We start from the raw sequence: 15,233 nt of genomic DNA, 5'->3' as shown, positions 1-15,233 counted from the left end.
CGTGGCCGGCCTCCGCTTCTGCTTTCGGATTCTATTCGCATCCTCTCGTTGGCCGGGCGGAGGGAGGACGGGGTTGCGGCGGGTGCGAGCAGAAAAGCAGCGGCGCGGCTGACAGGCCGCAGGTGGAGCCCGCCTAACGCCCTTGGCGGGGAGGGAGCCCTGAGTAGCTTCGCCTGCAATGCACCTGATGCTTGTGAGACCTAAACCCCGAATGAATTGTCAGCTCCTCCGGAACATAGTAGCCCCGGCTCTCAGTCCTACATTCTGAAGCCCAATGTTACCTTAGACCCAAAGGGTGTTTTTCTCCTTAATACCTTTGCCGCCCCGTTCCCCCTCCCCCCCCAAGTGTCCCGGGAGGTAGGCAAAACCAGAAGTTTTTAGATCATCAACTAATCTAATTGATGTGTTTTGTATTTGTATTTTCCCCCCATCAACTCTTTGATTACCCTGTAATACAGATAGTGACGGGAAACAGGTGAGAAAGAAAAACAGAAGATAAAATGATTGTTGAAGGAGAAAGGTGACGATGACGAAACAAAGTAATAGCCACGCTATTTGGGTTTATATTAATTGTGATCACGTTTCCTGGGCGTAATCTACCTTAGTCAAGTCTTGCCAACACTGGTTGACTTCTCCTTCTTCAATCATGTAACTGGTTTGTAAAATGATTAACTGGATTTGAACTTTGAATTGCCATAAAGATTTCGTGTTATTTTTCGCTCTTAGAATGTACTACTAACTGAAGAGCCAATTCTAGTTTTATGGCAATCTGCCTGTGCCATGATGTTCAGTCTTTCTACTTGGAATGTTCTCTCCCCAGTCTCTTGATAAACTGCTCAATCTTCCTGCATTTCATTCACTGCTTTCCTCTACGGAACCACACCTCCCCTTTCATAAGCATGGCCCACACTGTGATATTTTAAATTAAAGGACACACATTCACATTTTGTCATAATAAAGACGATGGGAGGAGTGACCAACCCTCACCTTATAGTGTAATTATGCTTTATCAATATTTAACTTAGCAGTTGTCATATATCAGGGAACATGTCATGACTGCTTTAAAATAAGTGGAAGTGCCAAGCATAAAATGAAAAAAGGTTAACCTTTTAAACACAAGGTATGGGAACAACTGGGTATCCATATGGGGGGAAAAATGAACCTTGTTCCCTACCTCGTTACATGCACAAAAAATAACTTGAGGTAAATCACAGAACAAGCATCCTATAATCAATCCAGTGATTTGACTCCTAGAGAAATCTCTGCATATTGGTACCAGGACACATGAACAACTTCATTCATAATAGCCCCGAAATATAAACAACCTAATTATCTTTCCATGGGAGAACAGAACAAAATGTTCATCAGAAGAATGGATAAATAAATTGCAGTACATTACATAATGGGATATCCTATGGCTGACAAAAGGAAAGAACATATCAATATGGATGTTTTTGAAACCGTTCTTTCAAAGTTTAAAAACAAAATTAAACAATATATTATTTAGGACCCATTCATATGTGGTAAAATTCAAAATAAAGGGATAATTTAAAAAGAAAATTCAGGGTAGTGATTACCGCTTTGGGAGAGGCAGGTGAATGGTATGGGGAAGAGTTCTCTGGAAACTCAAAAAAAGAATTGGTAATGTCTTCTGTCTTGAGTTGAGAAGGTTTATTTTGTTATGTTTCATAGCTGCCACAAAATGTGTGTGTGTGTGTGTGTGTGATGATATATATATACATATATATACATATATATAAAAGTATATACATACATGTATAGCATACACTATATAAATAAAGTATCCATATACTATATATATAGTATTTTATAGTTTTAAAAGTATAGAAAAAACTGGAAGGGAAGGAAGTATGCTAAAATGCTATCCCTAAGTGGTAGAGATCTGGGTAATTATTTTCTTCATTAGTGTACAAATTTTCTACCTTTTCCAATTGCTTAAATTGTGATGTAATACTTTTACAAACAGAAAAAGGCAATTCTTAAAAATAAAAAAATAAAAATTAGGATGCCCAGAATGTTTGTACTGTTTTTTGAAACCTGGTTTGAAAATTCAATCAAGTTTCAGATGCCCTGGGAGGGATAATCTCTAAAGATTTAACATTGTCTTTTAAACTGACAGATAGATGTCAAAATGCTAACACACAAGTTTCAACTATGCCAATAATGCCTTTAAAAATTCAGTCCTCCTTAGTCAGTTTTACTTTTTTCCTGTGTTTTGAAGATACATTTCCTGGTTCGGTGTTTATGCTCCTGTCTTTACTATTTCTGACAGCTCTTCAATAGCTCAGAAGCCTTGGATGAAAAACAAAGATTGCTTTTTCCACAGCACTTTGACAACATCTAATGGGAGTCTAAAGACCGGATATAATTAAAAGAGCAACAGTATTGATGGCAAATCTGACTTAGCAAAAAAAGTCTTAAATCCTTAAGACAAATATAATATCTCCTGCAGTTAAACAACTTTACATACATGGGTGTGTTATAAACACTTAAGATAAAATATAGCGGGCATTCCCTCATCTAGCCTGCTGTGGACTTAAATAACATTTGTTATTACATTATATGATAGGCATTATCATGAAGAACCATATGAAAGGTGCTAAGTAAGAGACCAGAGCGGTGTCAAAATTTTCAAAGCAAAAAGGAGTAACTTGGGTAGAAGAGCATCTATATGAAACAGAAGTTTCCAAGAACATAAGTAGAAAGGAAGAGAGAAGAGAGAACAGGAGGGAAGAAGTAGGGAGGGAGCACAGGAAGAAGAGAAGAGTAAAGCAAAATCTTGAGAACTTGTAGGTTTACAAATAATAGCTGTCCAGTCATTGTTCTCTTAACCAAAAGGTGGGTTTCTCTTAACCCCTCAAACCTGTTTGAGGTACCCACTCCCCCAAAGATCTTTGCCATTTTTCCCTTTGACTTGCTGCTTGCCTCTCCCATCTCACTTTCACTAGAAGTTCTGGACCTAGGTAGGCGATGGGTGGTAGCTGGTGAATGACAGAATAAAAGCTCCCAACTTCAGTCTTTAGTTATAGTGGATGAAGAAAGCATGGTTGCAACCCCTCGTGTCCTCACCAAAACTTGAGTCCTAAGAAAGGCAGCTCTCTCCCTAGAAAGCTGGTAACCCATTCCTAAAAATAATTTGCATTCTGATCTTTATAAGAGGACACTCTCTCAATATTATCCAGTAATGAGGAGGGGATCAGGCCCTCTGGGCCCTTCAGCCTCACTACTTCCTAACTCTATTAGCTTAGAACTTTCTCTGATCTCTCTCCACCTTAACTTTTGTAACTGCAAATTAGATAGAGATTGATCTAGTCCCTGCAATTTTCATTTCTCTATACTCAATTAACAATTATTTATGAAAATGCTTTTACTCATAGAATAACAATCCATGAAGCCTAGATAATAATATCAGCATTCCCGTGCACACCTAGGAAACAAATACCTGCTATCAACATGTGATGCTGGTCTGAACTCCACATGAGTTAGGAAACCTAGTTCTGCAATCTGGGACCATTTCTCTTCCACTTTGGATTGTGAGAGGCATACAGAGATATTATTGAGGAATTCTTCAGATGGTAACACGGGGAAGCAGCAAGTATAAGTAAGGTTTGGGAAAAGGAGGACTTCTCCTATCAGGTATCAAAATGTATTTTAAAGTTCTACTAATTAAAATATTGTGGGGGCCGGCCCGGTGGCTTAGGTGGTTAGAGCTCCATGCTCCTAACTCCAAAGGCTGCTGGTTCGATTCCCACATGGGCCAGTGGGCTCTCAACCACAAGGTTGCCAGTTCAATTCCTCGAGTCCCACAAGGGATGGTAGGCAGCCCCCCTGCAACTAAGATTGAACACAGCACCTTGAGCTGAGCTGCCGCTGAGCTCCCAGATGGCTCAGTTGGTTGGAATGCGTCCTTTCAACCACAAGGTTGCTGGTTTGACTCCTGTAAGGGATGGTGGGCTGCGCCCCTTGTAACGGCAACTGGACCTGGAGCTGAGCTGCGCCCTCCACAACTAAGACTGAAATGACAACAACTTGACTTGGAAAAAAGGCCTGGAAGTGCACACTATTCCCAACAAAGTCCTGTTTCCCTTCCCCAATAAAAATCTTTAAAAAAAAAAAAAACAAACCTAGTTATTGATCCATCCTGATATTCAGCTGTTTAAAAAAAATATATTGTGCATACTGGAGCAGAAATATACAAATAGCTCAGTGAAAGAGAGTGGGAACCCCATAAAGAGATCCATGCATGTATGAAAATGGTTGATAATGCAGATCAATGGAGAAAGAAGATATTGAAGAAATGGTGTTAGAACAATTATTTGTTTATAAAATATTAAATTTGAGGAATACCTCAAACTATACACAAAAAATCAATTTGACATTGAAAAAGCCAAATTTTAAAACATTTAGAAGAAAATGTATAATATTCTTATAAATGTATAGAATATAATTTCAAGGTAGAAAATATTTTATAAATAAGACAAAAAGCAAAATTCATAAAACGTTGATAAAATTTATTACATAGAAATTACGAATTATATTTTTGAAAAGGAGAGAGTGAAAACGGCAATACACAAACTGGGAGAAGATATTTCTAGAACATATAACCAGGAAATTATTAATATCCAGAGTATATAAAGAACTCTTAATAAAAAAATCAATCCTGTAGGAAAATGTTAAAAGGTCACGAACAGGTATTTTAAATAAGAGGAAATGTGGTTAGTGGATAAACACATGAAAAGATGCTCAACTTCATTTGTAATCAGGAAAATTGTCATGCAGGGTCTCTGGTCCTGCTCCCCTCACAAGAACTCAGGATATGGTGAGGCCAAAAGAAACACCAACGGAGCCATAGATAGGGAAGTCATATCACTATATTCTCACTGGCGGCTGGAGTGGAGACACAGGAAGTAGGATCCACACGATCCACAATCTGCCATCCATGCTTGCTAACCCCACTTGCTAGCCACAATCCACCGACCTCTTCTCTGCTAACTAACCAACCCCCCAGCGTAGCCACTGCAGTTATATTAGGGTCTAATGGCTAATCGGTAACAGCTGATGGTCAACTAGTCACAGCTGATGGCCATCTACTACCCAAGCCAGCACCTTTCCATGTGAGGCCAAGAGCCTGGAAACTGCTCTCTGGGACTCCGTCCACACAAAAATGAAAATTGAAATTAAAAATAATATTTCAGGCCAGCAGGGTGGCTCAGGTGGTTGGCATGCTTTGCTCCTAATGCTGAGGTCACTGGTTTGATTTCCCCATGGGCCAGTAAACTGCGCCCTCTACAGCTAAGATTGTGAACAATGCTGTCCCTGGAGCTGGGCTGCCATGAGTGGCTGGTAGCCTGCATGAACTGCCAACTGCCCTAAGCTGCTGTGAATGGGCAACCAACAACTGGTGACAACTGCCTCAGCCGGGGGTGGGGTAGATGGGGGGATGGGGTAGGTGGAGGGGGGTCGGGGGGTGCGAGGGAGCATAAAGCTTATAATACCAGCATGGGTGGGGGAGCTGTGTCCTACACAACTAGACTGAGAAACAATGACTTGAACCAGAGTTGAGGGGGCAGAGCAAGGAGGGGGGAAGTAATATTTCACATCTACGTAGATATGTTCCCTTGGAAAATCTCACACATGCATGTCAGGAGACAAGTACAGAATATTCACCAAAACCTCATTAGCAAAAACAGAAAAAGTTAATAACAGGAAAATCGATAAATAAATTATGACGTATTCATATAATATAATAAATACAGCAGCAAAAGTGAATGAATATACCTTTAAGTATCACAAAGTATCACTTATGAATGACTCACAAACATAAGGTTTGGCCTGAAATGAAGGTAGGTATGGGAGAACATGTCTCTTTATGTAACTCAAAGGAAAAGGCAAAACTATTCAAAATGTATTTCTTAAAGATACACAGATTTTGTAACATTATAAAGAAAATCAAGGTGAAAGTGGCAGTGGCAGTAGCAGTTTTGAATCTCTCCAAATTCCCACGTTAAAACAAAGACACTAGATGGCAAAACCAAAACCTCATGGACAAAATTTACAATACAACCGAGTGGCAAGGTTTCTTCAGGAACTGAAAATACAAATGGTTGGAGATAAACACCCATAGCCACAAGAGCTGTGTTGTACCATGATCTGTGCAGGAGGAAGCAGAGGGAAACAGGAGTGTCTGACAGACCTGAGAAAAGGAAAGCCCACAAACAGCCAACAGAGTCACTGGAAAGCATGATGGGCCCATTTCAGAAGAGTTGCTGAAACTGAAGGTGTTGTCCAATGTAATAGATGGTGAGTACAGGCATCCTTAGTAAAGTCTGAGAAGGACTCAAGCAGCCTGGGCCACATAAACTTATGAAAACAACCATGCAAAGCTGCCTTTCATGGTGAAATTCCACAGTGAGGAGCAACTGCTGAAAATAGAATAAAAAAGAATAGAGATGCAGCATGCATTTTATAATGTAAGAATAATGTTTTTGGAAAGTGTATTGGTTTTATTTTTTATATGTATGTATTGCTTATGATATAAAGTGTAATTTTTACAGTTGGTCACAAGCAGAAAGTTTGAAAACCATACTGCAATGGCTTTCCAAAGTCGTCTTGATTTCCAGTCTTTCTGCCTTCTGAATTGTGTTTCTAAAACTTATATGTAGTCCTTTTTTTCTTATCTACCTACAGACATTTAGGCCTTTATTTTCCTGAGAGATCCATTGATCTCACACACCAAAATCACCTAGGGTAATCTTTTTTTTAATGCAAATTACTCAGGCCCCTTCCTAGACCAATGAAATCAACATCTGGGGGTGAGGCTCAGGAATCTGCATATTAAACAACTCTCCTCCAGCATGTTCTTGCTTACTCTAAAGTCTGAGAAGCTTTAAGCCCTGCGAATTTAAGCATGGCTCAAATAGGCCCAAACCTCCACCCACCAGTGAAGCAGGCAACATAAGATACAAAACCAGGATGTTTCTGTAGAAGGTGATAGGGGCACATAGGGAAAATGGGGTGGGGGTTATTTTCTGGACTCCTAAATTTAGTTTAAATAGGTTTAAAACGGATCTTGATCAAACATATCAGAGGCCTTTTGGGTTCAAGCAATAGATCCTGATGACAATGAAGATTTAGTTTCTATTTGTTCTGGCTTAGATCTACTTGTAGACACCATCATATATACTCTTCTATTTGGCTTTAGGGTGGGCTCCTGTGAAAATCAAGTGCCCCAAGTCTGGAATAAATAGAGATTTAAGGAACCAAGTATCTTTTTGATACATTGGCCAAGAAAAGATGTAGAGAATGGTCGACAATCCCACCCTGGGACAAAGAGGGATAAGAAACATCTCCTTCTTTCTCTTCCCACTTTAAGACATCACATGACTGAATGTAATTTTGAGTCTTGAGCAGAGGGTGAAGGTGGGGTTTGGTATTTTTGGAATCCTTTCATTGGGTTCCTGATGCCTTGTATCAGTGGTGAATCAGCTTGCATGATTCACCTGAGTTATGACACACACCTTAGGTTTTTAGTAGAGCACTTAAACATGTATAATTAGCTCTTATATGTTAACAAATAGGCCTACTCACCCAGGAGAAGGGCTCAACAATTTGTATTTTTAGTAAGCATCCCATAAGATTTTGTAGAAAACTCTATCCTAAACATAGAAAAGCTGCTCAAGAGATTAAGCAATATTTTTTTTCTTAATTTCAACATATATCAGGTCAAAGTGAAGCTAGGTGTTCAAGCTGCCATTGCACCATTCACTTGTACAGTCTGTGCAAATTTTGCAGGTCAAATTTATTGCATGATAAAGAAAGCGGCTATGATAGGGTTATTTGTATTTGTGTATTTATCTGGTCCCAGCTGATTACAAAACCCACCTTCTCCAAGTCATGCCAGCTTGGAGCAGGGCTAAAATAATTTCCAACAGGGGTCTTCTGCTCAATTGCCCCTGGTAAATTGAGCAAGTGCCCTCCCTTCATCAATTCAAATCCCTTTCAAATAGTACAGGAAGTCATCTAGGGTTCCTCATTGTTCTCTTTATCTGATTGTACCTTTAATTAAAGGATCTTATTCATCTTTATGTTCTCCTTCCCACTCCCACTCCACTTCTTCTTCTTAAAGAAGTCCCTTTAACTTTACTTGTAATACTGGTTTGGTGGGCCTGAACTCCTTAACCTTTTTCTTGTCTGGGAAGCTCTTTATATCTCCTTCAATTTTAAACAATAGCTTTGCTGAGTAGAGTAATCTTGGTTGTAGGTTCTTGCTTTTCATCACTTTGAATATTTCATGTCAATCCCTTCTAGCCTGAAAAGTTTCTGAAATTAGCTGACAATATTATGGGAGCTCCCTTGTATGTACTCAGTTGCCTTTTATAATGTGTTTTGGTTTGGGCCTGCTTGGGTTCATCTTGTTTGGGACTCTGCACTTCCTTGGCTTGTTTGTCCATTTCCTTCACCAGGTTAGGAAAGTTTTCAGTCATTATTTCTTCAAATAGGTTCTCAGTCCTTTGCTTTCTCTCCTGCTGGTACCCTATGATGCAAATGTTGTTACACTTGATGTCCCAGAGGTCTCTAAAACTAGCTTCATTTTTTTTTTCTTTCATTCTTTTTGCTGCTCCAATTGGGTGTTTCCTGCTACCTTATCTCCTAATTCACTGATGCCATCCTCTGCTTCATCTAGTTTGTTGGCGATTCTTTCTAGTGCTTTCTTCATTTCAGTTACTATATTCTTTATTTCCAAGTGGTTCTTTTTTATGGTTTCTATGTCCTTTTTATGCTTGCTATCTCTTTGTTGAAGTTCTCACTAAGTTCCTTGAGCATCCTTATAACCATTGTTTTGAACTCTGTATGTGGTATGTTGCTTGCCTCCATTTCATTTAGTTCTTTTTCTGGAGTTTTCTCCTGTTATTTCATTTGGGACATATTTGTTTTCCCATTTTGGCTGTGTGGTTTTTTTTTGTTTGTTTTTTTAATGTATTAGGCATATCTGCTACATCTCTCAGTCTTGAGCAGGTGGTCTTATGTAGTAGGTGCCCTATGGGACCCAGTAACACAGTCTCTCTGGTCACCTGTGTTGGATGCTCCAGGGGTGTCCCTTGTGTGGGTTGTGTGTGTCCTCCTGTTGTAGTTGAATGCTGCTGGCACATGAGTGGGCTGGATTGACCCTCAGGCTGACTGGCTGTGGGGTTTGGCCTCATCTACAGCTTATGGGCTACTGTGCGGCGGGCTTACCCAATGGAGCAGGATTCACTCCAGTGGGCTCTGGTGCTTTTTGAGACCATCCTTTGGGCATTCTACTTCTGGGGCTAATTGGGTGGTACTCTGCTGTGGTCTGAAGCTGACCTCCAGGTGTGTTGGTTCTGGGGCCTCTTGGGAGGGGCTCTGGTGCAGGCCCAGGTCAGCCACTGCCTGTGATGAGCCGAGGACTACCTGGTAGGAGCTACAAAGCAATCTGCAGTGGGTTGCTGCCTTTGCTGGACCTGGAGGCAGATGAAAGAGGCCACACTGCCAACTGAGAATGGCTGTCACCAGTACCAAGTCTGGGGTAGCTCTGCAAAAAGCTCAGGAAACCTAAGGACTGCTGCTGCTAGCCAGCTTCTGTAAGGCTCCACCACCAATGGAGCCTCTTGCACCCAATCCAATAGAGTTGGGTGAGGCAGGGTCTCTGGAAGTCAGCAGTGTGGGATGAGTGCTCACCAAGTTAATGTAGATTCTGGTTTGGTGCCAGTGCTGAGCCTGGAGATACTCAACAAAAGTTCCAGAGCACCCCAAGGCCAGCTGCTGCCAGCCTGGGGCCCACAGATCCCTGAGACTTGTCCAAGAAAGAGTACAAGGCGGTCAGGGCTGGTTGCCTGACAAGAAAGTGCCTCCATCATTGAGCGAATTGGGTGGGGTTGAGGTCCCAGATAGTCACCAGAGTGGAGTGAGAGGATGGAATTAGTGTAGTCCACCAGGCCAATGCAGATTCAGATCTGACTATGTTGGGAACAGGGCGCAACACAGGAAGATAGCACCCACATTTTGGCTACACAGGAGGAGGGTTCTACACAGGGAAAATGGCAACTGTCCCTCTGAAAGCAATGTACTTCTTTTTTGTTTTTTTTTACATAATTTTTCTTACTGATGTAAAATTTAAATGTGGTGAAATGCATACATCTTTAAATGTACAATTTGATGAATGTTCATAAATGCATACAGAGGGTTGCTGTGGCTTTCCTGGGCCTCAGGTGTATCCCTTACTTCATTAAAATATTAATAATTATATTCTATGAATGTGTCGGCACATCAACCAATATAATCAAAGATACATTCATTAACATTTCATTCATTTTCTATTTCTGATTTTAAAAGAAATTTAAATTGAAATATTTTCATAGCCCCTAAAAGTATTGTGGATCCTAGGCACTGTATCTACTGTGCCTATTGAGGTCAGTTCTGTGTATATATCTATGTAACCACCACCCTGATCAAGAGATAGAATATTTGTTACCACAGAAAGTTTATTTATGCTTCCTTCTAGCACTCCCCCACCCTCACAGTCAACCACTGTTCTGATTTCTACCATCATAAGTTAATTTTACCTATTCTTAAACTTCCTATAAATATAATCATAGTTTATACACTTTGTATCTGGCTTTCTTCATCAACGAAATATTTTTGTGATTCATCCATGTTGTTGTGTGCATGAGTAGTTCAGTCCTTTTTATTGCTGAGTAGTATTGCATTTCATGAATATGCCATAATGTGTTTATCCATTTTCCTATTAATGGACATTTGGGTTGTTTCTAGTTTGAGGATCTCATTGATAGAGCTATGAACATTGTTGTCTAAGTCTTTTGTGGACATTAATTTTTCATTTCTCTTGGATACTTATCTAGAGGTGGAAATGCTGGGTCATAGGACAGGTGTGTTGTTTAATTTGTAAGAAACTGCCATACTTCTTTCCAAAGTGGCTATGCTATTTTATACTCCTGCCAGCAATGTATGAGAATCATGTTGCTCCATACCATTGTTAACATTTATTGTTCTGTCTTTTTAATTGTTAACATTTTTATAGGTGCAAAGAGGTACTGTACTGTAGAATTTTTTCCCCAAAAATTTTAAAGGAAAGCAAGGATGAAGTTTACATTGCCTTAGCCAAGGTTTTACTTTAAAAACTCCCTTTAAACATATCCTTTCACCAATAATTAATCAGTCTCTTTTTCTCCTGATTTGTTAAACACCAGCCCCTCCTCTAGATTTTGGCTTTAATAATTATCAGATCATTGGCTATTTTAGTGAAAGCAGTTTTGGGAAAGTCAGTAGGGGCAAAATTCAGTGTGCAATTAGTTGGATGTTACATATTAAGTTGTCCTCATGTTTTCATAACGAAAACAGTCCACTCACCACAGCATTAATTAACAATGCAAAATGTACTGAATATTTCATAGGAGAGATCAATGAAGGAATTTATATTACATACCTGACAGATTTTCCTAGAAAAATCTGCATTAGACTTCTCCCTTCCCCCGCAACTATCAGCCACCAGTTCTCCCTCTTATTCAACTTCTCTCTATGGTCTGCATATTCCATCTGTCCGTGAATAAGGTTTTCAGCTTGAGAAGGACCACCATATTGTGGAGAATAACAAACCAAAGATCTTCAGCTTTCCTTAGAAGACAATGAGAGATTATACATGTAAAAGAAAAACATGTTCCACTACATTGATTTTTTTTTTTCTTTCTTAATTACCTTTAGTGACCTGGTTATTTACGTAATACAAAAAAAAAAAAATTCCTTCTATGTAATATTAAAGTCATCAAGAAACAGTCTACCTGTCAGTTTGCATAAAAAGATTTTGCTGGCCGGCCCGGTTGGTGAGGCGGTTAGAGCTCCATGCTCCTAACTCCAAAGGCTGCCAGTTTGATTCCTACATGGGCCAGTGGGCTCTCAACCACAAGGTTGCCAGTTAGATTTCTCAACTCCCGCAAGGGATGTTGGGCAGCGCCCCCTGCAACTAAAATTGAACACAGCACCTTGAGCTGAGCTGCCGCTGAGCTCCCGGATGGCTCAGTTTGTTGGAGTGCGTCCTCTTAACCACAAGGTTGCCGGTTCAACTCCTTGGGTCCCGCAAGGGATGGTGGGCTGCGCCCCCTGCAACTAGCAACGGCAACTGGACCTGGAGCTGAGCTGCGCCCTCCATAACTAAGATTGAAAGGACAACAACTTGAAGCTGAATGACACCCTCCACAACTAAGATTGAAAGGACAACAATTTGACTTGGAAAAAAGGCCTGGAAGTACACAGTGTTCCCCAATAAAGTCCTGTTCCCCTTCCCCAATAAAATAAAAAAGATTTTGCCAAATATTAAAACAAAACAAATTAAAAACACTCTACCACCACCACATATACCAACCTTACTATTGTTCTTAAACTGTTTGGAAATCTAGTAGAACAAAGCTTCCCCTCACCTCTACCCTGCATCACTATGGGTGGTTCCTCTATGGTTCTTTGGAACGCGTTGCAACTGTCCTTTCCAACATAGCAGGAGAAGTAATAACTTTGATGGATGTTTATAAAATGCTAAGTAACAATTTACAATAGAAGCCCACCACGGAAAAAATATGCAACTCCAGAGGCTTCTGTATCTTCCTTTTGAAATTGGCAGATGAGGAAATACCCCTGGAAGGAATTTAGAATTACATAGAAAGATAGGGTATTGTTCCATGTAGAATGCAGGAGAGATAGATTGGATTTAGCTGAAAGCCCTTTCTTGCTTTGGGGTATTATTGTTTATCTTTATTTTACTCCTTAATATTTTTCTTAAATCCAAAATAAATAGTGTGTGTTTTCTTACATCTTGGTTTTCAAGTTGCTATTGTTTAGAATTACGGTTAAAAGAAATTCTTGAGTAAATCAACGGTCAATTATCGGTTGAGTAACAAAAGCTATTGAATGGAATCTTATTTATAATCCTGGGTACTTAGTGTTCCCTCTCCTCTGTTATTAACTCTACATTTATTGCACATTTAGTATAAACAGAGATGGTACAGAAAGTACCTCTTGTCTTGGTCTGAGTTCCCTGTTCCTCGTCACAGTTTGAGTTTGGTGACATACAAGTAAATCAAGTATTACAATGGTGTATGTTAAACAGGAGGCTTTTAATACAGACGGGCGCCTGGAGCTTTGGACGGGAAGTATTAAAAACTGCTTTCAGTTTTTGTTGTCTGGGATAGATTAGATAGATAGATGATAGATGGATAGATAGATAGACGGCATCAAAATCTTAAATGATTTTTTTCTCAGTATCTAACCCTTGCTCCCCAATCATTTATTGAATAATCCATTTGTCCCCAATTGAATTATAATGTATATTAAATTGCTGTTGTATATTATGTTTATTTATACAAATTTTTATTTAGGAGCTTCTTTTTCTGTTTCATTCTTTTTCTTTTTTTATTCTTATGCTGTTTCTAAACCTTTAATTATCATGGTTTTATAATGTTTTAATATCTGGGAAGCCTAGTCCCCCTAAATATTCTTCTTTGTAAACATTTCCTTGCCATTCTTACCAGTTCTTTCATGTGAATTTTAGAATTATTTTGTCAAGCACTCTCTGTTGGGAATTTTAATAGGGGTGACATTAAATCCAAATATTAATGTGGGCTGAACTGACGTGTTTCTATATACTCTTCAGTCTTCTCAGCCAGGAACATGAATAGGATTTGTTTATAAGGAACAAAGATTTATTCACATTGTCTTAGAAAATTAGGGGTTTATCATGAGAAATACTGAAGACATTTATTTGTAGTCTGTGTATATCTCTGAAGTTTGCTGTTTTCCTTCTCATGACACATTTCTTTTTTTAAAGTTATCTATGATATTTTAGATATTTAGATATTATATTTTAGATATTATATTTTTATACTTTGGTTGCTATCATGAACAGGATTATTCTTTATATTTTCTGATAGAAGAAAGCTATTTTTTTAAAAAGTTTTATTATATTCAGCCACTTTGCCAAGTCCTGTTATTTCTAACAGTTTTTCCATAGCTTCTTTTATGGCTTCTATGTAAACAAAATCACTTTCTAATAACGACTATTAAGGCTCCTTTCATAAATTTGTTTTTAAGCCAATCACTGTGGAGGCATCATGAAAGATGGGCAAGTAGGGCTGGAAGTATGGAAATCCAATGAGAAATTATGGTGATAAGAACTGAAGCAGGTTAATAGAGTTGAATGGAGAGGACAGATTAAGAGAAATTCAAAAGGGAGAATGTGTAGGACACAGTCATTTGGGGTAAGAGATTAGGAGTAACATGGATGACTTTTAGACTTCAACTTTGGGTGACTCAGATGAGAATTCAGTAGACAATTTTTGTGGAAAAGAATAGAATCACTCAGGTTACAAATAAGGGATTGGGAGTTTATTGTGTGTACATGAGTAAAAATAAGGATATCAGGATTTCTAGGCTGCAGAGTCTGGAACATAATTTGGGGATAGTAAGTTGGTTAGGCCTCCAAAGCCTAAACCAGGTGTTCTTGTTCTTATAGCAGCTTGATGGGCCCTTGCATTTATGGTGACAGCTTCTTTCTGCCCCTGCCTTATTACTACCAATCAACTTCCTCTCTTTCTACCTCAGCTGTACTACTTACTCATAGTTTCTGCTTATTCATGGCTTCTGTGCACTGTGTTATGAGTGTCTTCTGGATTCTGTTCTTGCTACAAACTGCTTGGCTTTTTTCTCAAACCTATACTTCAATTTTCCTATGAAGAAAATTGGCCTAACCCAACATTGTCACTACTGGAACAGAGTTTCCTATCAGGGCACTTAATAGGCAGCTGGTTAGTTTCTGGAATGGTTGTTTTTAAGCGGGTAATCATTCTTTCTCCAGTTGGCTGAGACACCAATCGATGAGGGAAATACCTAGGACTTACACAGTCAGCAGGATTGTTGGGGGAGGGGGCTTCCTATCGCAGTGTAGAAGGGGGCTGTGGACAGAGCCACAATCTGTGGTTTCCTCTGTCTGGTACTAAAATACCGAAGGAAGAACAGGTTGGCGAAGTGGGAGGGAAGAGAAGTCATAAGTTAGGTTTTGAGCATGTTTCATTAGCGTTGCCAGTAGTATGCCCCCATAGATAGGAGCTGCACACTGTGGGAAATTCTGGCCTGAAGGGTGGGAACTTCTGTAGCATTTTTCATTGTCTCTCTTATAGTACCTACCTTAT

The sequence above is a fragment of the Rhinolophus hipposideros genome (genome assembly GCF_964194185.1).
Source record: "Rhinolophus hipposideros genome assembly, chromosome: 7".
Lineage (NCBI taxonomy): Eukaryota > Metazoa > Chordata > Mammalia > Chiroptera > Rhinolophidae > Rhinolophus > Rhinolophus hipposideros.
Note: the sequence above shows the minus strand (reverse complement) of the source record.